The 26,208-nt window shown below is 38.3% G+C and overlaps 1 long non-coding RNA gene and 1 pseudogene across 2 annotated transcripts in view; both read right to left on the bottom strand.

The window, feature by feature from the left end:
• The window catches only part of LOC309859219, an 82,358-nt gene that overhangs the window by 29,043 nt on the left and 27,107 nt on the right, over nucleotides 1–26,208 (bottom strand). The window lies entirely within an intron of this gene.
• On the bottom strand, nucleotides 20,430–22,872 carry LOC309859071 (vasculin-like protein 1 pseudogene; annotated as a pseudogene). Its single transcript has one exon. The product of its transcript is annotated as a vasculin-like protein 1 pseudogene (transcript).

Below are 26,208 nucleotides of genomic sequence, written 5' to 3' on the forward strand. Positions count from 1 at the left end.
TCTCTAATATCTTCTTGGTGATTCTCTCAGGTTTCTCTTTCTCACTTATTTTATTAGTATTCTCGCTCCCCACTCCTTTTCATACTCCTCCCTATAAGCTTTTGCTGTCTTGAACTCCCAAAAGATCATCTCAATTCATGGGAGAGACTGCTAGACTCTATCAGGATTCTCCCTCTATATCCTGCTTCCTTCATCTCTCTACTCAGTAAACTGGAGTTTCACAACCTCTGATCTTGTGCTGACTTTGTTTTCAACCTCTGATCACTGTCCTGTCATCTGTAATGTTGAAGATCTAAAAACCTTGTTTCATATACTTTGTTTTACTTAGTTGTTTCAGGAAGGAGGTTATATCAAATCCTTGCTACTCCATCTTGGTCAAGTGTAGAAGTTGTTACGGCTTTTTAAACTTCTTGGGCCAGTCTTTGTACAACTCACCTAATAGGTCACAGTGTATCATCTGGTACGTGAACTATCTGACTACTGAAATTTTTCTAACAATGTTCCCTATTCTCAGTCTCTACTACTTGCAATTCATTCACTTTAACTCAGTCACAATAATTTTAATGTACCATGACTTTCTTCAAAACCAGTGAAGTTTCCCTTTGGCTTCAGGATGCAATCCCAATTTCTAGTCTAGCATGCAAGATCCTCCACAATCCGACCTCCATTTATTTAACTTTCAAAACTTACTTTTCATTATTCCAACCAGGCTGAACTAAACAGGGCTTCCCAACGTTATTTGTGCACATCACTCTCTTTGTCTTGTTAGGATATTCTCCCCATGAAGAACACTCTTCTCTATGCCTATTCAAGTTCTACCCATTTTTCAAGAAAGTGTTTAAGTTTCACTTTCTTTTTAGATCCTTTAAGACCCTACTCCATGAAGCTTCTATGTGTATTTTTTTTTTTTGTCCTTACTGCTTAAAATTATTGCCTTGCCTACCAAGATGGTAATTTAATAGGTTTTTTGACAATTTTCCTAGTAACTTTTCAGAACAAAGCTTAGAAGTTCAGGTTCTTTTCATTCTTAAAAATTAATTTTTGATAGGCAAGTCTGACTTTTCCCTCACTAGATGATATATCTCTTGACATCAGAAGCTTGTCTTATACACCATTACCTACATGCTTAAGCTCATCACTGTGTCCTCTAGGAGTGTAATATTTCATGGTCAGTCTCTGTGCTATTCACATTCTTTTGCTAAAAATGTCAATGTAAGTTTCTTATCCCTGATAACCTGTCAGCTCTGCAAAGCTTCAAGGTGATAGGCTGTAGGAACTCTTCCTTTAATTTCTTACCTCCTTTACTATTTCCCCTTCAGGAAAAAATTATCAGCTTCATATGTGGAGTGATTCTACAACAGGGTGAGGAATGCCAACAGAACACCTTAATGCCAATGAAACACTGAGACACCTTAGTCTCTCCATAGCACAAGGCTCTCCTGATGCTTGGTAAATCTGTGTTCTAGTAAAGGTCCCAGTCATCTTTCATCTTAGAGAAGTAGAGGTTTTGTCCACTCTCTCAGGAGCTATGGGTATTCAAAAAGCAGGGTCCTTTTTGTTGGGTATCAAGATATGTCAAACAATTCCCAGTACCCTAAAGAGAATCTTCTCCTTATATTTTGAGATTCCCAGCCACCCTCATAGTGTAGATAGCCCAGTGGCTTTTCCTTTTTTTGTACTCTGGCTCACATTTAAAGAACAGAGTTGCTAACTACCAGGATATAAAGACCATGGTGCCTGTAAAAGGTCATTCTCATTGCTATTAACTAGCCTCTTCCTAATTTGTGGTATATGCCACCATTTCCATGACGAAGGAAGTGATCCAAAAGTACTGACTGATCTCTCTTTAACATTTTTTCAGCCTGGAGTTTTCTTCCACCAGACATAAGCATGGGTGACTTTTACTTCAGTAATAGCTATAATCAGTTACCATTTTATTGGAGGCAACTTCCCCAACCTCACTTTCTATCTTCTTATCTTGTTGGGTTTCATTATAGTGCTTACAGCCACTTGATACATTTATTCATTTTTCTCTTCTCCATCATAGTAGCCAACATGAATAGCTCAGCTCAACTGTCTGTGATATATCACCATGACAGAAAATCAAGTCATTAGGACCTTTTTTTGGGATCACATTTCCCCCTTAGCCTAGGTTACTACTACCCAACCATTTGTCATTTAATTCCTTAACTCTCAAAAAAAACTCTCACAAAAAAATAACTAGTGTTATTAAAAAAAAAATCTCTTAATGTACATATATGTATGTAGCCGAAAAGAAAGTGGTGATAACACGAATTATGAGTCTTGGGGCCTATCCACTCTGCCCTGGCTGACCACAAACCCACTTTATATTGCAAAAGAAAGCTGTTAGAGCGTTTGCTTTAAGATACAAACTCTAAAAACTCTAATAAAACAAAATAGAACTTTATTCATGTTTAATGGTTGCATTGCAAGCATGGATTTCACAATCTCAAACCATATGAAGGAACAGTTTATATGCTGATGTTGTTCTTAGGGAACATGTCAACTAAAGAATAAATTTATAGACACAAATTAAATACATAAGGGAAAGGCATGGAGTGGCTTCTAAGAAATCATAAAATTTAAGCATTTAGGGAATGGAAAAATACATAGAATTGACTTTTATTTAAGTGTGGGAGAGTTCACAAAAATAATTTTGAAGAACAATTCAATTAAACTACATTTTGGTATATAATAGATACCTACATGCAGTCTTTCTTTACTTTAGGCCTTCAGAGGCCAAAGAACCTCATGGATTACTCAAAGTTACCTCTACCTGTTAGGGCTCAAATTCCTCCTTTTCTGCTTGGTTAAAGTTGATATCTTAACTCCAGTGATAAATTAGCTCTTCTAGGAAACAAGATAGCAAACTAGGATTAAAAAAAAACAGGAATTTCCAACAAGATGCATTAAAGGACACAGGACTTACAGTGAGCAAGTCATCCTGGTTTGTCCAAGACTTTTCAGCTTTAGGACTAAAATTCAACAATCAGGGAAACCATGGAGTCCTGGGCAAACTGGGATGGCTGTCACCCTTACAGATATCTCTCTAATGATAACAAGCCCAAGTTATCAGATCACACCCAAAACTATTTATTTGGTTTTGTGAAGTCATTGCCTGATGTACCAAGACCAAAACAATGGACTGGGTCTTAGGGTCTATACCAGATAATGAGCTTTTGCATCTGGCAGACATCTTGCCTAGATACTATGTTCTGCTGTTTACTAGCCCTGTGAGCTTTTGCAAATCCCTTTACAATTTTGACCTTCGGCTAGTAGGACTGCTTATAACACCGAAATAGGAAGTTACTTAGCATGGTGCCTAGAGTTAAGTATCTCTATGTAATTTATTATTAGTTCATCATTAGTTTTTGATGTGGTGTTCAATGATTCATTAGTTGTGTATATTTTTAATAAGCTGCAGTAGATGGTATCTCCTCCTCTTCATCCTCATCATTATCATGGCCCTAAGAATCAAAGGTTCAGGCTCTTTCATTATTTATTATTGTGACCTTGGTCAAGACTTTTCCCTGTCCTAGACCTCAGTTTTCTTACCTGTAAAGTGAAGAGAACTATAGAACCCATCCTTGTACTGGAAGATTATTATGAAATCAAATGAGAAAATGTAGGTTAAGAGAAATGTATATTGTAAAGCTGGATTCAAATGCAAAGATTCAAGATATGCTAATGTGTCAATGCTGAAGGAAGGACTGGACCTCCAGAAATGAAATGGATAACAGTAGTTACACTTATTTAAAAAGTCAGTTGGCATATTGCCTGTGGTGCTAGTTATTAAACCTCAAGAAAGACAAAACAATCAGGGAGAGTCCAAGATGGCAATGTAGGAAAATCCTGAACTCAACTTCTCCACAAACAAACCAAATCTATACTTTCATATAGAGCAATTCCTTCTGAAGAATGGAGGCCTGATTGAACAGCTTCTGCACAATGAAGAATGGCAAGAGAGATGGAGATACAGTAATGAAGGAAACCCCCAACCCTGATGTTGCAAACTATCATAGGAAGGGACAGTACTGAAGGACCAGGAATAAATTTTTCTCCCTGGGAAACATGGTGGTGGGGAGGGAGAAGCTGCCATTTTAAATTCTAGTTGCCCTTTCAAAGGAACTAGCCCTGAATCCCTGCCAAATGTCAGGGGAGTGGCTAGAATGCTCCCTGGATCTAAGGTGATGGTAAGCACAATACTTTATGCTACCCCTCCACTTTGAGAGTACAGATTGGGGGAGGAACTGGGCACTATAGTTGGCCAGCTGCTTCAGGGAGAACTGGGGTTCTGCTGCACACTATCTCCAGCTGTCCCACCAAGGTAGCCTCAGTACAGTGCATACTGGGATACCCCTTGGCAGTACTCCCTTAGCTCCAGCCATTTTGCTAAAATGGCACAGGCACAAATCACTGCACCACTTCAGCACCAGAATTTTAGGAACATCCCCAGTGCAGAGCACCTCAGGACCTCTCAGCCTATAGCTGCTTTAGACTCAGACAACTCACAGAACACCCTTAAGCAAAACACACAAGGACCTCCCTCCCCACCCCACAATTTGGTGCCAGCTCAGCCCCAGCTGCCCAACCAGGACACCCCCTAATGTGGAGTGTTCTGGGATCCTGCAGCCCACATTGTCTCAGCTCCAGCCACCCTGCCAGTGCACCCTCTATACAGAGTGCCCCATGACACCATAGCTATCATCTACTTTGCCTTCAGTTGTTCTGAAAAAGCATGTCCTCTACAAAGAAAGCCCTGGGACCTTCTAGCTTGTACCCATTTCAGCTTCAGCAACCCTGTCAAGGTGCTGTCGATAAAGAAATCCCCAGGACCATACCAGTCTATGCATACTTTGGCTCCAACAATCCCACCGGGGTAGCCCCAGCAAAGAATGACATAGGACACCCCCACCAGCCACAGCTCTAGTCAGCCACCCAAAGTCACCAGGCACACAAGTGTACACTGGTGATGGCCACACACAAGACTATTACTCTAAGTTTAGGAGAAGTAGATTTTACACCTAATTCATAGAAATACACCCAGAAAATTAAGAGGAATATGCTCTAAAAGAAACAAAACCTCAGAAAAAGAACAAAGCAGATAAGTAATCTATCTGATAAAGAGTTCAAAGTACTGATCATAAAAGTGCTCACTGGACTGGAGAGAAGAGTAGATGAACTTAATGAGTACTTCAGCAAAGATCTAGATAATAAATATAAATTACCAGAGTTGAAAAATAACTGAAATCAAAGCTAAGCTTTGGGAAATCAGAGGATATAGAAGAATGGATAGGTGATCTGGAATACTGGATAATGGAAAGTACCTAAGCTCAACAGCAAAAAGAAAAAAATATTAAATGAGGTTAGGGTAAGTGATATTTTGATAATATAAATCAAACATTTGTATTATAGTAGTCCCAGGAGGAGAAGAGAGGAGGGGCAGAGAATTACTTGAAGAAATGATAGCAGAAAACTTACCTTACCTGGGGATAGAAACAGACATTGAGTTCAGGAAGGACAGAAAGTACCAAACAAGAAAAAGCCACTGAGGTCCACATCAAGACACATAATAATTAAAATGGTAAAGATTAGGGGCACCTGGGTGGCACAGTCAGTTGAGTGTCCACCTCTTGGTTTAGGCTCAGGTCATGATCTCAGAGTCTGAGATCCAGCCTCATGTGGGGATCCACATTAAACACAGGGTCTGCTTACAGTTTCTCTCTACCTCTCTCTCAGGCCCTCCCCCATTGCATGCTCACTCTCTAAAATAAATCTTTAAAAAAATAAGATGGCAAATATTAACCATCAAGACAATTTTAATAGTAGCAAGAAGCAACTGGTTACATACAAGGGAAACCTCCTAATAACAACATCAGATTATTTTTGTCAGAAACCGACTATATCATGCCACTCCCTTCTGGCTACAAAGTACTGGAAGGTTTAAAAAAAAAAAAAAAAAAAAAAAAAACAAAAACCTACAACTGAGAATACTCTACCTGGCAAGATTATCATTCAGAATTGAAGGAGAAAGTTTCTTAGATGAACAAAAGTTAAGAGTTTATCACTACTAACCTGGCCTTATAAAAAATGTTAAACATACTTTAAGTAGAAAGACCATAATTATAAGAAAAGTATGGAAGAAAAAATTTCACCAGTAATGCAAACATACACTAAAGGTAGTAGAACAACCACTTATAAAGCTATTATAAAGATTAAGAGACAAAAATAATAAGATATTACTAGTTGCAGGGACTGGAAAAATAAAGATATAAAATAGGACAGTATACATAAAAAACATGGAAGTAGGAAGAATGAAACTTCCTTAACGTGTATTCAAACTTAAGTGAAGATAACTTAATATAGATTGATTTAGGATGTTATATATGAACCTTATGGTAATCACAAACCAAAAATTTACAACAGATGCACAAAAAGTGAAGAGAAATGAAATCAAGCATAGCACTAAAACTCATCGATAAGAGCAAGAGAATTACAAAAGTAATCAGAAAGCAATTAACAAAATGGCAAAAACAAATCAACTAAGTGTAAATGGCCTAAATACTCTAAAAGACACAGGGTGACTGAATGGTAAACAAAACACCTAATACCCATCTATATGATGCATACAAGACACTACAGACTTAAAGACACATACAGACTAACAGTGAAGGATAAAAGTTACTCCATGCAAATTGAAATGAAAAAGAAAAAAGCTGAATAGCAATACTTAGACACAATAAAGTTTAAACAAGGACTATAATAAGAGACAAAGGGCACTGCATAATGATAAAGGGATTAATCCAACAAAAGGATATAACACTTGTAAACATCTATGCACCGAACATTGGAGTACCTAAACACAAAGCAAATATTGACACAAAGGAGGAAAGTGACAGTAATACAGTAACAGTAACAGGGGACTTTGACACTCCATTTTCATCAGTGGAAAGGTCATCCAGGCAGGGGAGAAAAAAGCAGTAGAAAACAATGTTTTTGAATAGCACATTAAATCAGATACACTTATATAAACAGAATACCCAAAATAGAATATACTTTTTTTTTCAAGTGCACATGGACATTCCCCAGCATAGATCATATGGTAGATAGCAAAACAAGTTTCAATAAATTTGAAATGGAGATCATATCAAGCATTTTTTTTTTTTTCTGGCCACAATGGAATGAAACTAGAAATCAATTACAAAAGAAAAAAAAAACTGGAAAAAAAGACATGTAGGCTAAACAACATGCTACTAAATTACCAATGAGTCCGTGAAAAAAATCAAAGAAAAATAAAATACATGGAGATAAATAGGAAGACATAGTGGTCCAAAACCTTTGAGACACAACAATACCATCCTAAGAGAAATTTATACCGAGAAAAATCTACCTCAAGAAACAATAGAAATCTAAAGTAAACAATTCATCTTTCATCTAAAGAACTAGATAAAGAAGAACCAACAAAACCCAAAGCCAAAAGTTAGTACAAGAAAGGAAATAACAATCAGAGCAGAAACAGATGAAATAGGCACTAAAAAATTACCAAAATAGAAAATATCAGTGAAATCAAGAGCTTTCTTTGAAAATATAAACAAAATGATAAACTTTTAACAAGACTCATGAAGAAAAATAAAGAGTACCCAACTGAAATCAGTAAGAGGAGAAATAACAATCAATACCACAGAAATACAGATTAGAGATTATCAAAAATTATATGCTAACAAATTAGACAATTTAGAAGAAATGGATAAATTTCTAGAAGCATACAATCTTCCAAAAGTAAATAGAAATAGAAAATAATGAACAGATGATTGGTAATAAAATTAAATTGTAAAGAAAGTCAATAAACAGAAGTCTAAAACTAGACATATTCACAAGTTCTAGAATATTTAAGAGATAATATCTATTCTCAAACTATTTCAAAAAATAGAAGAGGAAGGAAAGCTTCTAAATTCATTCTATGAGGCTAGCATTACCCTGATACCAAAATGAGACAGAAACACTACAAGGAGGAGCAGGAGAAAGAATTACAGGCCAATATCCGTAAAGAATACAGATGCCAGAATTCTTGAAAAAAGTTAGCAAACCACATTTAACAATACAGTAAAAAAATCATTCACCACAATCAAGTGAGACTTAATCTGGAAGTGTAAGAATGGTTCAATATTTACAAAATCAATTGATACTACATTAACAAAATGAAGGATAAAAATGGTATCTTAATTGATGTGGAAAAGTGTAGTCCTCGACCCGCAAGGATGACAAGAAGCCTGGTTCAGTGTTAATATTCATTTCCTCCTTTTATTTCGTCAACTTCCTTAGCTTATATGCGGCAGGGTGACCAATAAGGGGTCAAGCCATGGGGAGAGCCAATGAGAGTCCTGTTACTATGCTGATTAAATTTGAAACAGCCAATGACTATGTCCTCCTTTAGGCGGGCTTCACCAGAAAGTTCGTTGTTTACTTGCAGCATATTTTGCTGGCAGTGAGCCAAGCGCCATCTTGTAATGGCGGGGACTTTCCCAGTGGGAGGTGGTCCCTGACATCTCCCCCTTTTTTGTTTTATGGCAGAGATGGTGCCTGTCTTAGGTCGTCAGTAGCAGAAAACATCCTTACCCATCATCAGACACAAGATATCAATGATCTCTGTCCTGTCTTAGGTTGGTATGCTTCTCTACTGATCTTACCCATCTTTGACTACCGATCTAGCAAGCTTAGCCATATCTGGGGAGATGTCCCAGCCTCTATTGACATAAGGGCTTGTACTATAGCTCGGCTCTGCTCTCGCTGCTGTGTTCTCCATTGGCGAACTTTTCTGAATAGAAGCAGAATGCCAATAAGGAGGAGGACAAGAAGACCAATTGTGCCAGCCCATTGTTTGGTAAACTGGAACATATTGCTCAATGTTTGAAATAGATCTGGAAGGGAAGCTGGTTGCACATGCGTACTATTTACTCGAGTTATCTCAGCCAAAAGGATTTGTGTGAAATTTTGAATATAGTCAGACCAAGCACCCTGCAAACCTGGGAAAGCTGTTCGGAGGAATTGCTAATCTGACTAAGGTTAGAGAATTTTACAGGGGTAACACAGAGTGCAGAAAAAGAAACAATAGAACCAACACTCAGTATTTCAGCTAGTGAAGAACGGGGGAAAATAAAGGAAGAATTAGTTAAAGGTAAAGGATAGGGCCAAGCCTTTAGAATAGCCCATAATTCACGTGTCGCCATCTGGGGAATTAGGAATATCAGAGTCCCCCACGACAGTAGGAGGATCACGGCTTCCTCTGTCCTCATCCTCGTTCTCAGGGGCCTTCCGGACCAATCTCTCTGGAATCCAAATCGGCACTTCTTTGTCCTGCGGACTTCTCCCTTGCAAGGTTTTTATATTTTTCTTAATATTTCTCGGGTTTCGGCACCATTTTTCGCCCTCGACCCGCAAGGACGACAAAAAGCCTGGTTCGGTGTTAATGCTTCATTTCCTCCTTTTATTTCGTCAACTTCCTTAGCTTATATGCGGCAGCGTGACAAATAAGGGGCCAAGCAGTGGGGAGAGCCAATGAGAGTCCTGTTACTATGCTTATTAAATTTGAAACAGCCAATGACTATGTCCTCTTTTAGACAGGCTTCACCAGAAAGTTCGTTTTTTACTTGCAGCGTATTTTGCTGGCAGTGAGCCAAGCGCCATCTTGTAATGGCGGGGACTTTCCCGGCTGGAGGTGGTCCCCGACAGAAAAGTCATAACAAAACTCAACAGCTGTTCGTGATACAAACTCATAAGTGGGATTACATGGACCACATACCTCAAACATAAGAAAGACCACTGATGGCAAAACCCACAGGTAATAGAACACTTAATGGTTAAAAATAGCTTTTCCTCTAAGAGCAAGAGCAAGACAAGGATTCCACTCTCACCACTTTTATTCTGCATAACCTGAAGTCCTATGCACAGCAATCAAACAAGAAATAAAAGCCATCCAAATTGGTAAAGAAATAAAATTGTCACTATTTGCAGAGAACATGACACCATAAATAAAATCCCTGAAGACTCCACCAAAAAAAGTAGCAGAAAACCAAATTTTAAAAGACTCCATTTAAAGTTACACAAAAAAGAATAAAAATACTTAGGAATCAACCCAAGAAAAAAATGTACCCTGAAAACTATAAAACATTGATGAAATGGAAAAGTACATGAACAAATAGAAGATACATGTTCATGGATTAGAATACTATTGGTAAAATGTTCACTCCACCCAGAGCAATCTACAGATTCAAACCAATTCCTGTGAAAATACCAACAGTGCTTTTCAAAACACTGGAATAGTCCTAATATTTGTATGGAACTACAAAAATCCTGAATAGCTAACACAATCTTGAGAAAAAGCAACGACTGAGAACTTGAAAATTACATTCTGAGAACTCTATTTGTCAATTTTCTCTCAATAAAAAGGGATATCTTATTAAAAAACAAAATGAGGGGAAGTTCACATAATAACCAAATATTTAAGTTTTTAGAAGTAAGGCTTATTGGCCTCATACACCTGTTCAGAGCTCATGTTATGTATTTATGTAAGTGTATAGCTCCATGCTTGTGATCAAGATTAGTGGTGCTCATCAATATCTTTATTTTTATCTTTTTATTTAGATTATCACAGTCTATTTCTTCAGCTCATTTAGGCGGCCCTGAGAGACTAGTCTGGTCAATGGCATGAGGGAAGAAGTACTATGTACCTCTTTCAAACCTGGCCCCTGAAACTTCACTTGAGATCATCTTCACCTTCACTTTCCTCATGTGATTAGGGGTGCAAGAACCCACTGCAAGACTGAGAAAAGATTAAAAGAGCTTGGATCCCTCCATGACTGTGGAATATAGCATCGTTAGCCTACCCATTGCGTCATGAACAACAAATCCTTCATGTTTCCTATATATTTCTGCAACTATGGTTGTGACATTTAATTTCAAGCTTTAAATATCTTGGTTCAATACTTTACCAAGTTACCTCACAGACTTTTTCTTTTTAAATTTATCTGATATTTTACCTACAGAACTTTGAAATGGTACATAGATTTCAGGATCATTTTAGAAGAAGAATATTAATTGCAGGGGCCCAAACATGAACTGATTAAATTAAAACAAAACCTCAGATAAACCTTTGGCACTGACTTCAAAACTTCTCTTGTTGATAGAGAATAATTCCCTTATGAACTATGCTGGACTTAATTAACACATCTTTCTGTACTAGCAGTTGCTTGTGCAGGGATGAAAAACAGATTTAAAGAACAAGAGGTTGTTGCAACAACTTGAGTGTGATGAAGCCATGTTTCCCTTGTTACAGTGTGAACTGTGCACTGGCAGCTGCTTGAAAAATTTATGTTATTCTTTATTTAAATTCAATTAGCCAACTTACAGTACATCATTAGTTTCAGATGTAGTGTTCAGTAACTTCTCAGTTGCATATAACACCCATTGCACATCACATCATGAGCCTTTCTTAATGCCCATCACCGAATTACCCATCCCCCTACCCTCCTCCCCTCCAGCAACCCTGTTTCCCATAGTTAAGAATCTCTCATAGTTTTTTCTCCCTCTCTGATGACTTCCCATTCTGTTTTCCCTCCCTTCCCTTATGATCCCTCTATGCTGTTTTATTCCACATAAAAGTGAAACCATATGATCATTGTTCTTCTGACTGACTTATTTCCATCAGCATAATACCCTCCAATTCTATCCACATCAGTGTAAATGGTATTTATCCTTTCTAATGGCTGAGTCATATTGTATATATTACATTTTATATATGTACTACATCTTTATCCAATCATCTGTCAATGGACATCTAGACTCTTACCACAGTTTGGCTACTGTGGACATTGCTGCTATGAACATTGGGGCACAGGTGCCCCTTTGGATCACTACATTTATACCTCTGGGGTAAATACCTAGTAGTGCAATTGGTAGGTCATAGGGCAGCTCTATTTTTAACATCTTGAGGAGCCTCCATACTTTATACCACTTTCCAGAGTAAAGAATGTACCAGCTTGCCTTCCCACCCAGAGTGTAAGTGGGTTCCCCTGCTTCCACATCCTTGCCAACATTTGTTGTTTCCTATCTCATTAATTTTAGCCATTCTGACTGGTGTAATGTGGTATCTCATTGGGGTTTTGATTTGTAAGTCTAATAATACAATTCACCATTGTACTATTTTCAGTGAAACATTTCTGTAAAGCATTTTAATTACCAACAGTAAACCTTTCCCTGGGAATGTGTTTTTTGTTTGTATTTTTTTTTTAACAGTGAAGCTTATTTTTCTTGCCATAATTTATTATGTGTAAATCATGTCTTCTTTATATTACTTCAAAAGTGGGCATCATAGGCTATTTTTACTGAAGCTAGTATCACACAGAAATGCTGACAGTTACATAAAAGGTTTATTAAGTGGCAACATCAAAACATGATCCATTAGTGGGAAGCTGATGTACTTTGCCATTAAATCATAGGTCTCTATAAAAGTGTTAACCTCTTTGAATCAAATTGGGACACAGATAAACAGTAAAAAGCAATACCCAAGTTAGTTCAAATGTAATATTTATTAGTTAATATGCTAGAGTTGTGAAAGTAGATATATATTCACCAAGTTATACGAATTAGCATAAACCCATAAGCCTAGGGCACAAAGAACTCTACTGAGGGTTAGTTCACACAAGCAGGAATAGAAACTTGAAAATTCCAACAACGACTTAGAGCACCAACATTATTGTCCATCTCTAGCTAGTAAGGCTGATGGCTGCAACAGTAACCGTGTGTTGGTGACTGAAAAGACTGGCCCCAGACCAGAAAATAACTGAAATGAAGTTCTGCCTATTTCCCATACAGCACTGTAAACTGTGTGACCCAAGATCACCATTACCTTATTCTGCAGCACTATCCTAGAAGACATATGGCAGGATACTCAGAGCTATTACTAGAGCTATCTCCTGCATGTATGCATGCATGTACACACCCAGAGGTCTTTGGCAAGCCACACATCTAATTAGGGCCTTTCAATCCCTTAGGGTAGTGAAGAGAATACCATGGGCCACACTGGAGTCAGGACCTCTGGTTTACTCCTGGAATTAAGAGAAGGTGGGAAAAGGGGCCTGGCACATTGCAAGTCATCAACATTACTTATTGAATGGAGAGTCTTATATGTAAGGGAGTTCCTATTTCAGAGAACTTTGAAAAGTACCTTAAAAGACTTGTTCCCATGAACTTGTTTGAAAGCAGATCTAGAAAACCAAATAGGGATCCTGCTCCAGGCTGTCCTCTAAAAGTAATGCTTCCTAAGCCTTTCTACATCATGACACACACAGAAAATGATAGTATTTGCATGAAACAGTAGTTAAATGGAGGATTTTGGAATCCTACATAAGGTGGAGGTGACAGGAAACCTGAGGGCTGATGAGATGGATCCTCCAGCACATAGTTTGGAAGCTATGTTCCAGAAGAGATGAATAATACTGAGAGTCCATTGAGGGATCTAGCTTTTCCTGTTATTATTTAACAGATTCTATCACCTGCTGAGTGCTTACCATATGCCAGCAACTATACCCAACACTTAATGCACACTATTTCTTTTTATCCTTAAAGTAATCTAGGGACTCTACTGGTAACAACAGCATGAGATGGTCAGATGACTGCTCCATAGAAAATGACTATACACTGGACAAAACCATTTGTGACAATCATTTCAGGGCACTGGAAAATAACCAAAGGTAGGCAACAACTTGGGAAATACTAATTCATGTGAAACTGCTACTGCATTGAGTAATAACTAAGAATTAACTTTTGGAGGGGAGGTGGGAGTCTGAGAGCATTCCCAAGCTCCACCAACTACCAAACATGGGCAGTGAAAATCCAGCTTTATGAGCTGGAGGTGACAGACTCAGGAGCAGGCAACAAAGCAGTTAGAAATTTCAGAGGGAGATTTTGGATGTGAGAAAGCTATAGAGCAACTGATACAATAAGCTTTCCATATATACCTGGTTAACTGCTAAACTATGTGTGCTTATTGGATACAGCAGGGAACCCAACAAAAATTGAAAGAAAGCATGTGAATTTGCCACACATCTGAATGCACAGTGAAATCTACACAAAACAGAGGAGGATGAAAGCCTGACTAACTCAGAGTCTCTGACTACAATCTCTGCCTCTTTGGCCTCTGAACTATGCAGGTGCAGAGGAACTCCTTAGAGAACTAGGCAAAAGAAAAAACATCTGTGGTTGGAGATTTCAGTTTGACTCCAGGCATGTTAAAGTCTAAATCCCTCCAAAGAACAAAACCGATTTCAGATTCACTGTGAGTACAACTACAAATACTTTTTACTATTTTTTGACCAAAATATATGAGATGGGAAAAGGAACAGGAATGACCCATATCTAGGGAAAAAGGCAGCCATTAGAATTTGACACTGAGTGGGCTCAGAGGTTGGATTTAAGACAAAGACTTCAAAGAGCTATTATAAATACATTAAAAAATTAAAGGAAATCCTGTTCAAGGAATATTCAAATAATGAACAAATAGTAAATACTAAGAGAAGGAAACTAAAAGAATCTAATGGCTATTGTAGAGAAGAAAAGCATATTAATGGAAGTGAAAAATATATTGTATATACTCAAACAGATTTGAAATGGTGAAGAAAAAAACAATGAATGAAAAATCAGTAGGTCACAATCTAAAAACAGAACAATAAAGTTAAAAATAAACAAACTTGAAGATCTGTGGGTCAATATCAAGCACTGCAAAATATAACTCAGGCCTGACCTCAAGGTAAGTTCTGTTAAAGCTGCACATGTACCCTGCCCAGACATTGCTGCATACTATGCCCCACACCTTGTGCCTCCAACTGCTGGTGTATGGCCCCCAGCCACTATAGCATTTCAAGAGATCTGGCATAGGATTTGCGACCTAATGGAAATTTTGCTAATCCTGCTGCCCACTCCCAAGTTCCCTGGTGGCCATGCTCCCTCAGAACTGGTGTGCCTGGGTCCTACTAACACTACAGAGAACAAGCACAGCCCACAACAGGCAGAATGTCAGTGCAGACAAGTGCACTGAAAGGAACCTAAGTGACTCAGACACAACAACAGATTATAGGCATCACACAGAGAATACTCTTTTGAAATGCCAGATTCTGCGAACAGGGGACACTCTATTGCAGGGCACTCCAAGACCTCTTTTTTATAAAGTAACTCTTTTCAAGAGCAGAAGACATAGCTGATTTTCTCAACACAGGGAAATAAGACACAGAAATGCAGAAAAAAAATGAGGAGACAGAGAAATTTATCCCAAATGCAAGAACAGGACAAGGCCATGCCTAGAGATCTAAGTGAAACAGATATAAGTAATATACCTGATAGAGAATTTAAGGCAATGATCAGGAGGGTACTCACTGGACTTGAGACAAGAGTGGAGGACATGAATGAAACCCTTAACAGAAATAAGGCATGATACAGAAGAGAGAAAGGGCTCAATAAACAAAATGAGAAACGTGCTTGATGGAATGAACACTAGGTAGAAGCAGCAGAAAAATTTAGTGACCTAGAAGACAGAATGGGAAGTAAACTGAAGAAAAGAAATAGGAATTATATAAAACAATACATTTAAGGAACTCGGTGACTTCAAACAGGACATTTGTATTTTAAGAGTTCCAGAAAAAAAGGAGTAGGGAGCAGAAAATTTATTTGAAGAAATAATAGCTGAAAACTTCCCTAATCTGGGGAGGGAAACATATCTAGATCCAGGGGGCACAAAAACTACCATCAAATCAACAAAAGCAGACCTACACCAGAACATATATTAAACTGGCAAAATATAATGGTAAAAACAATATTTTAAAAGCAGTAAGACAAAAGAGGTCATTAACTTACAAATGAAAACTCATAAGGCTAGCAGGAGATTTTTCAAAAAATTTTGCAAGCCAGAGTAGAGTGGCATGATATATCCAAAATGCTGAGTTGGAAAAATCTGCAGCCAAGAACACTCTATCCAGCAGGACTACCATTAGGAATAGAAGAAGGGATAAAGAGTTTCCCCAACAAAAACCTCCTAGGAGTTCATGACCACTAAACCAGTCCTGCAAGAAATATTAAAGGGGATTCACTGAGTGGAAAGGAAACCCCAAAAGTGACAATATAGAGGTAGGAAAGACAAAAGTAGTAAAAATGATTCTTTCCTCTTAAAAAAAAAAAGCAAAACAAAAAAACCACAGAGTCAAAGAACTCACAGAATAAAAGAATATAAAATATAAACATACACCTAAAATGTGGGGAGTTAAGGAACAAAGAATGGTCACAAAGTTAAATGACAACCAACTTAATATAGAAAGCTATATGTAGAAGAGGATAGAATATCACTAAAAAAAAAAAGTCAAAAATCATGATAAGAGAAGGATTAGAGAAACACTTCAAAAAATATAACATGTAATAAAATGGCTATAAATACATATCAATAATTATTTAGAATGTAAGTGGACTAAATGCTCCAATCAAAAGACATAGAGGATTGAAGAAAAAAAAAAAACAACAGAATGGATTGAGGGAAAAAAGACCCATTTATACTGCCTATAGGAGATTCGTTTTAGGCCTAGACACCTGCAAATTGAAAGGGTATGGAAAAACATTTATCATACAAATGGATGTCAAAGGAAGTGGGAGTAGCAATACTTAGTTCAGACAAAATAGAACTTAAAGTTTTACTTTAGAGAGAGAGCACGTGTGAGAAGGGGAAGAGGTAAAGGGAGAGAATCTCAAGTGGTCTCCCCATTGAATGCAGAGCCTGATGTGGAGCTCAATCCCACCACTGCAAGATCATGACCTGAACTGAATTCAAGATTCAGATGCTTCACCAACTAAGCCACCCAGATCCCCCCAGATAAAAAACCTTAAATCAATGACTATAATAAGAGATAAAGAAGAATACTATATAATCATAAAAGGGACATTCCAACAAGAAAATAGAAGTTATCAATATTTATGCACCAAAGAGGGGAACACTCAAATATATAAAACAGTAACAAAGGAGCTAATAATAATAGGGGGCTTTAAAAACACCATTTATAGCAATGGTCAGATAATATAAATGGAAAATCAAGGAAACAATGGCTTTGACTGACACACTAGAATAGGATATTTTGAGTATATCTGTTAAATCTATCTTAAAAGAAAACACATTCTTTTCAAGTGTATCACAGAATATTCTCCAGAAAAGATCACATGCTGGTTCACAAAACACGCTTCAGCAAATTCAGGAAGATCGAAGTCCTACCATGCATCTTTTACTGACCACAATGCTATGAAGCTAGACATTAACCACAAGAAAAAAATCTGCAAAGAACACAAATACATGGAGTTTAACATGCTTTACTGAACAATGAATAGGTCAACCAGGTGTAAAGTTTTTTCCGGCGAGATAAACACAACACCAGGCAAAGTGGGTGCAAGGCAAGATTTATTAAAAATGCTCTCCGCCGAAGTTTCAGGGCTCAGGAGAAGGGGAGCCAGGAAAGTTGCGCCGGGAGGAGGTGGGCACCCTCGGGCGAGGTTCCGCCACTCTGGAAAGCAGAGTGGCGGAAGTCGCGCCCAAGGCAGGGAGGAGGGGACTTTTAAGGGGTCTCAGAGGAAGCTCAGGGGTCTTTTGGAAGTTTCCCTTATTTGGATATCCCGCTTGCTCATCGGGATCCCATTGGTCCACGGGAGCCCGGGGCGGGGGGTCTCAGATTCCTGCTTGGGCCTTTGTTCTCCTGTCCGAGCTCAGGTCTTGTGGCGGGAACTTTCGCCATCTTTAGTAGCCCTTCCTGCCAGCCCAACACCAGGAAATAAAAACAGAAATAAAGTACATGAAAATGAAAACACAATGGTCCAAAATCTTTGGATGCTGTAAAAACAATTCTAAGAGGCAACTATATAGCAATACAGGCCTATTTCAAGAAGCAAGAAAAATCTCAAACAACCTCACCTTACATGTATAGAAAAGGGACAACAAACAAAGCCTAAAGGCAGCAGAAGGAAAGAAATAAGGAGTAGAGCAGAAATAAAAATAAAAATGTTAAAAATTAAATAGATCAATGAAACCAAGAAATGGTTCTTTGAAATGGTTCACTGAACCATTCAAATGGTTCTTTGAAATGGTTCATTGCCTTTGGCAACGTTTCTAGGAAGAAGTTGCTGTGGCTGAGGTCAAAGAGGTTGCTGCCTGGGCTCTCCTCAATACCAAGCATTTTTAAAGAAGAACAGCAAAGTTAGAGGACTTATATACTACCTGATTTCAAAACAATATAAAAATAATCAAATAGTATAATATTGGCATAAGAATAGAAATACAGATCAATGAAAGAGAATGGAGAATTTGGAAAGATGTTTAAATGGTTAATTGATTTTTTAACAAAGGCGTGAAGTAAACCAATAGTGAAAAGAAAATCTTTTCAACAAATAGTGCTAGGATACCTGGCCATCTGCATGCAAACAATGAACCTTGATCCTTGTACCATGCACAAAAGTTAACTTAAAACAGATCATAAATCTAAATGAGAACTTATTTTAAAACTAAAAATTCTAGAAGAAAACCTAGGGAAAAAAAAATCCATGACACTGCGTTAAGCAAGATTTCTGAGATGTGACACCCAAAGCTTCTTTTCTGGCTTATGTTTATTGTGTCATAGAAGAAAAAAATTAGTAAGTCAGCTTTTATTACAAGTACTCTGGTCTTTGAGATATACCAGCAAGGAAATGAAAAGTTAAAGACTGAGAAAATATTTACAGAAATATCTAATGAAAAATGTTTCCAAAAAATATAAAAAGTGCTTAAAATACACAGTAAGAAAAAATTTTTATGTTAGTAACCATACAACTTAATTTTAAATTGGGCAAAATATTTGAACACACCTTACACAAAAGATACATAGTTTTCTTTACAAGCACCACACAAAAGAAGGTATATAAGTTGAACAGATACTCCACAGAAGATATACAAATGATCCACAAGACACAAAGAAGCTCACCATCATTGAAATTAAATTAAGCCCTCATTGAGACACCATTCCATGCCCACTGGAATAATTCAGGTTAGAAAGGTGGACAATACCAAGTGTTGTTGAGGATGTGGAGGAACTGAAACACTATGTACTGTAGGTGGATATGCAAAATGGTAGAACCACTTTGAAAAGTTTGACAGCATCTTATAATATTAAACATATACTTACTTGGCTCAACAATTCTACTTCTAGGTATCTACCCAAGACAAAACCTATGGCCACAGAAATATTTATATGATTATGTGTAGCAGCATTATCCATAGTAACCCCAAATAGATACTACCCAAACATAAATAAGATGTGGTAGGTTATACAATGGAATACTTTTCAGCCATAAAAGGGATGAACTACTGATACAAGGTACAAACAAAATGCATGCACCACAAAACAACATGCTAACTGAAAAACGCTAAAAGCCTACACAGTTTCCATTCACGTGATATTCTGGAAAAAAGCAAAACTGTTGGAACAGAAAGCAGTCAAATGGTTTCTGGGACCAAGGAAAGGTAGGCATTAGGGATTGAAAAAGGCCCTTTACTTTAGGGGGTGATGCAAAAGTCCTAAAACTAGGTTGTGGTGGCAATTTCCCAACTAAAGATGCTTACCAAATTCAGTGAAATTTATACATAAATTGATTTTAGAGCATGTAAATGACACCTCACTAAAGCTGTTAAACCCATACAGCTCTGTGCGGTAGACCTCACTTCCATTGCGCAACTGAGGGAAGAGTCTCAAAGGCTGGGTAACTCACTTAACGCTAAACAGCTAGTCATTATCAAACCTAAGTCCACATTGGTAATCACTGCTCTACTCTGCTTGTTGGAGTGGAGGAGACACTAGGGACCTTGTGATGCTCCTAGAAGTTTCCACAATCAGCAGATTCCACCCAAGCTGAAACTGGTGTGGGCTGCTCCCCTCTACAGAAATGGTCTGCCACCAGGAAGTGAGGGGTGTCCTGGGCTAGAGGTACAATGTTTAGAGATCCTGCTGCTCTCGGGAAATGTGCTACAGAAAAACAAGCACAGCACAGAGAAGAGGGTCAAAACTCTGGTTTTGGCACTTAACAGTCCTTAAGACCTTAAGGAGGCCATGCAACTTCTTACTGCTTCAGTTTCTTAATCCATGAAAAGGATTTAGAGACATACCACCTCCTTTATGGAGTTGTGTTGAATGTTGAAGGGGCAGTAAGTGAAATAAAGGACCTGATCCTTAGTAGAGCCTCAGGAAAAGTAAATTCTTTTTTAAAAAGTAAAATACTTTTAAATTCCCTTCCCTTTTAGTTCCTAAGAGAAAAAAACATCCAGTCCCACCATTTAATAAGGATTTAGATTTTTTTTTTTCCAAACTGATGCAAAATATTTATTCCAAGTTAGTTATTTTATGCAGTAGTTTTCCCCTTCAACAGACTTGTGATAACCACATCTTTTAAATCTGTAAATAATGTTATCAAAATAATCTTAATCTTTGAAATCTCACAAAAATTTATATTTTACAATCCACCCTGAATATCAAGGCTGCAAGAATAACACAACATTTCCTATATCCAAATATTTTACAGCTGTACCCAAAAAAAGGGGGAAAAAAAAAAAGAAAAGAAGAAAACCATGTATGCTTGGTTAAGGGCTAACGTTACCCGAGCAGCCAAAAATAAAATAAAATATCCAAATTATTAGCATTAATTTAATACAATTATAACTTCAATAGTCACTTTGTCATTGACAATGATTGCTTGAGCACAGGGGTGAGTGCCCCAAGGGTTGGTGGTAGAAGCTGTTGCTGCAGACCTGCGTCTCCTCTCTGCACTGCCAGCTCCCACCTGTGCGTCGCCTCATAGATACTGTGTCTGTGTGTGTGTGTGTATTTAAAAAATCTTTCCCATCACACAAACTTCTATTAAGCAGATAACAGGGAAGAACAACAAAAGCTAAACAAGCCAATTGCTCTCTCTTTGGGATATGACTATTTTCCCTTGTGCATGAAGTATTCAATATAAGAAAAGGAAAAGAATGATTTCTTCTGTATACTCCCTAAACACACAAGCTGAGTTTACTGGGTCAGATTTTTGAGGACTTATATGCCTACTTCCAGGCATCGTCATCTGATGTTTCACTGCTACTGGTTTCCGTGTCCGAATCCTCAAACTCTGCTTTACGAGTGCTTCTCCACGGGGAGAACAGGCCGGAACCACGGCTCTGCAAAAAGCCGTTCTTCCCAAAGCCATTTCTTCTCAGCTGTTCCGTCTTCATGTGGAACTCTCTGAGCTCATCCTCTGTGAGGGGGAGGCAATTCTCATCATTTTCAGGATATTCCTGCCATCCCATTGCTTTCAATAATCGATGCTCTGCTTCCAGAGAGTGTGAGAGGACCTCCCCTTCCTCCTCTGCAGGGAGAGTAAGACCATTCTGATGACAGCCTTCCTCTCCGTTTTCCTTTGGTTCAGGTGTGCTGTTGTCCTCCAAATCCTCCAGCTTGTCACAGTCTCTGTTCTCTGAGAAGTCTCCATTCCGGTCGTCCTTTAGAGTCTTCAGGAACTCACTCTTCCTGTCGGTAGTTAGGCGGGTGAGCTTGGTCAGGCGAGAGGAGCTGATCTCAATCGGAGGAGTAGTGTTGGAGGGACTCTCTTTAGGAGAGCTTAAAACTGTGCCCCAAGCCAGTACTACTGGTTTGGTAACAGAGATCGGACTGGAAAAAGCAGACTCCCAGCTAGAGGAAAGGGATCCTGATTTGTGTTCCATTCTGTTAGCTTTCCATGCACTGGGCTTGGAAGGAGGTGGTGCAGGCTTAGGAACCAGGTTCTTATAGACACTTGGAACCATGGTTGATTTGTTCCCATTTGCATGGTGAGATCCTGGTGAGGTGAATGCAGCAGAGAAGGCAGCAGAAGGATCTTCTTTGGAAACTTTTTTGATGACTAGCATTTTGGAGGGTTGCTTGGCACTAGGTGGGTTTTCCCACACTCCAGAAGGGGTCGCAATAGGTCTGCATGGCTGATTCTGTTTGCCAGCTTCTGGATTCAAAGAAGGAAAATCTTCCTCTTCAAATTGTAATTTTTCCACCTTGTCTTCTTTCTTTTCTTCCCTAATCTCTGTAGGTGGCTTTTCTTGAAAGGCACAGCCTTTCCGGGAATGGAAGCTGCCAATCCAGTGGCGATGGTTCCCTGTGCCACCCCCACTACGCTGGCTCATGCCATCATGACCTCGGGAAGAGCCATGCCAACCAGATAGGTTCCCTGTGATTCCAGCATATGCTCCCTTAGAGACACCAGAGTCCACAGAGTCGTGGCGCAACAGGGAGGGCTGGTGCCAGGAATCTCCTGCAGTTCGCAGAGGTCCATTGTTAAAAAAGCCATCAGAGGAATCATGTCGACGACGGCTTACTCCAAACCTACGATCTCCTCGGGGTAGGTGCTCTCCGTGGTTTTCGAAGGTGGCTGTAGGTGACTTAGCTGACTGTGGTGTTGAGAAATTTAGCCAAGCAGGAAAAAAGTCATGCTGTGCCATTTAGGTCCAGTGTCTCTTTTCAGCAAGGTGAGGCATCCAACCTCATGGCCAGGATCCCAGAGTGTAACCTCTGTGGTCCTGTTTCCCGAACTCCTTGAGTCTGCCAGCTGGATTTCCTACGAGGTTCTCTTGTTAAAAGGGTGCTGAAATAGGCTGGCCAGCAGCACGCCTTGTGATAAAGCACAAGGAAGCCAGGCTCTGTCTGTATCACTTTTTCAAGTCTCCTCAATTGCTCATCTTAAACTATCTAGTTCCTGACACGTTTCCAAAAAGGGGAAGGGGAAAGGGGGAGGGAAACATAAAAATTATTTGTTACATTTAAAAAATGGGGGGAAGGGGAAAGAGCTATGTCTATGTTCACCTCATTCAACTTCCTTGAGTGATGGCACTATGATGCTGTTTAAATAGATAATACATGGACATTTGCACATTGAGTGCAAACACTGTTCATAACAAGGTCATAACTGGAAAGAGGTAAACTCATGTGTGGGCGAATGCCATCAAAGCCACAGATCAAAAATATAGCATTAGAGAGCAATAAAAGATCTTCTGAGCAGTCAATTCCAGCGGCAAAACATCCACATAACAAAGCCCTTAATTTATAAATCTCATTATTCCTACAGAGCTGCTAAAAAGTGTGCGGATATGTATTTATATCTGTTTTATTCTTCAGAATCTAAGGGACATAGGAAATCTGGTTTGTTTTTAATCAGACAGGAACTTAGTATGTTTTCCTCCAAAGAATAGCAGCTTTCAAGGCAAATTTCTTGGGTTATATAAAGCTCCCAAATGTATCTTCTATTTCTTTGGTTTTCACTATTTAAATTCACAGCAAAATTAAAACAAGTAGAAATAAAGAAGTCAAGGAGTAAACAGTTCCAAAGTGAGGTCGTCTTCTCTTCAGTCTTCTCTATTTCACTTGTTCCGCCTCCTCCTGAAGACTGAATTGAACTGGAAGGTGATACGAGGAGTCTTCTACTGCTTTAGTAGAGCAGTCATTTATTATTTTGGATCCATTTCCATCATTATTCAATCACTTAAAAGGCCACAGGAATCTATCACCGGCAGCAGTGGGGCTACAGCTAGGGGCCAGAGGCAGCGTCTAAGGGCGCGTCCCCAGCTTCCTGATCCCACAGAGGTGGAGAGCCCACAACCATAACAAAGCTCTTCCCCAAGATTTAGATTTTTTTTAAAAAAAGTGTTTCTCACTGAGGAAAAATGGGAATTTTTCATCACAAGTCCTGGGCATCAGACTTAGCAGGTCCTCAAATTTTATCCAAGATCTCACAGTCATGAAGAAAAAAAGTGCATGAAACTCCTTTTACTCTGTAATTATTTTCTTCCCTTGCTTCACTTTTATGAAGTTTGACATATAAGGCAATCAGTGCCTCCACATGCTCCCATAAAAAAATCAAAAGAAATTATGTAGATAGATGTGTTTGTGACTTATATGTACACAAACTTGCATTATTTGAATTTTTTGGCAGGAAGTAAATATTTGAAACCATGTGCTGAAATGGAAATCCAAAAGGACTATTTTAGCAATGAGATGTTCATTTTATTAGGTCCAGCAAATGATAGCCTGGAAGAGGTCACTATTTACAAAATCTTTCAAGTTCTCAAGTTTTGAGGTTAGACTCAAAGTGCTCAAAGAATTTTACTGTTGAACATTTTTTGTCTACATGGTATGGACACCTTTCCTCTTCATCACACATGTCTGTAAGGGGGTTCTCATGCCTGACTGTTCATAAAGGCAGAGATGGTATTAAAATGTGGAGATCCAATGCCACCACATCAAAAATTATGATTTCATAGGACAGAGGTAATGCTCAGTAATGAATTTTTTTTAAAACAATTAATCCCTGGTGATTCTGGACCAAACCAAACTCACATCCTGTCTATTTCTCAAGGGCTTCCCTCAGCCTCAGGAAAATTTATGATAATTCTAGATAATAGTTCCTTAGTTTGTTTTGGATGTTAATCAGTGTTATAAAATAGGATTTAGGCTCGGATAAGCTTGGGAACACACTATTACTCATTATGTTTATAATGATTTAATTGTAGACTTCCTCTTAGCATCCATTACCCCCATCAATATTTACAATTCTGTATCAATACTGAATAATTCACTATTTTCTTGTTCCGTGTATAGCCTCTTCTCTCCAATTGGATTTGTAAGATCCTAGAGACAGATGTCTATTTCAGGCAGAAACTTTGTAACTGATACTTAAGAAAGGCAAAGATATTGACATACAGATTTTAGCTGAGTAACACCACCATGGAATTAGCTGGAAAAGGGAAGCATGATGCTCAAAAGTTTTATTATGTTCCCAGGTTCAGTTTTCTCCCATTTCCTGAATATGACTTCTAAAAAATTTCCAGAGAAAATCCTACACTTGAACAACCAAAATCTCAGAGCAGGCCTCTCCACATAAGGTTAAGGAATATAAGCTACTGCCTAGTGGACAAGGGAAAGGGGAGGGCCTAGATAAACAGCACAGTATCAAATACCACTTTGCTAGAATAACTTTTCTTGCATTTGTAGCATTATGGTTTGGGGCACTTAGAGGCACATGAATATAATGAAGAGTTTAAAGAGAAAAATAGGCTAATATGTAGATTTAAATTCATGTACACCTGTGCCTAAAAATTGAAGTGATATTTATATTCTTAATGTAGATAGATGAACTTCAGTTCAGAGAACCTTCTAAAGCTGTATGTAATATTCTGCCAATTTTGGGGTCATCAGCTTCACAAAAGGATCCAGAACCAAAAAGGAATTTATCCCTCTCTGGTCTAAATAATCTATTTTGGGTCATATAATCATGAAGCTTACAAAACTAAGATTGACCTTATATATTCCCCTGAACAACATTTAGCTGTTTTGTTTTGTTTTGTTTTGTTTTTCCCCCAAACACTAATATAGGAGGTTTAATAGAGAGGCACTATTTACAGATCTGAAGCTGTGAGGTCTTTGCTGGTCTCTTGGAACCAGATGTTTACATATTTACTTAAAGTGACCCACTGAATAATCATGGTTACAAGTTGAACAGCACACATTCTTTCAGTTTTATAAATACCAGGAAGTTTATAAACTCAGTGAAAAATAGCATTACTGGTAACTGACCTCAAACTGTATTTGCTAAGATAATATAAACCATTGTCCGGAATCAATATAGCCATTTTCTCCAGCAAACATTGGGCAGCATTTCCCAAGACAAAGTCTTCTGCATACATCCTCCTTATTTTTTAAGGACTGCAAGTAAATGTTATAATTCATACAGTATTTCTTTCAGGCCAATGAATACTTAGAACTGGAATTCGAATGTTTAAAGCAATGTGGTATGATCAACAATGTAAGAGTAAAGTTAGAGCAATTTTGCCTTGTGATTTTCATAACACAGATCACCCGTGTATTTATCTTTCCTTCCAGTAACTTGGTTTGAGGTTTGCAGTTAAGTACATTTTTACTGCTATAAAACATCAACTAAACATACTGACAAGATTAGTTCAATGGAATTACCTTTTATATATTGTTATCTGGGGAAAAAATATCCCAGAATTAGGTGAATTTTGATAGCTCGCATATTGTACCGGCATTCCAACAAAATGATGATGGCCCC

This window comes from Mustela nivalis (assembly GCF_964662115.1).
Source record: "Mustela nivalis genome assembly, chromosome: 2".
Classification (NCBI taxonomy): Eukaryota; Metazoa; Chordata; class Mammalia; order Carnivora; family Mustelidae; genus Mustela; species Mustela nivalis.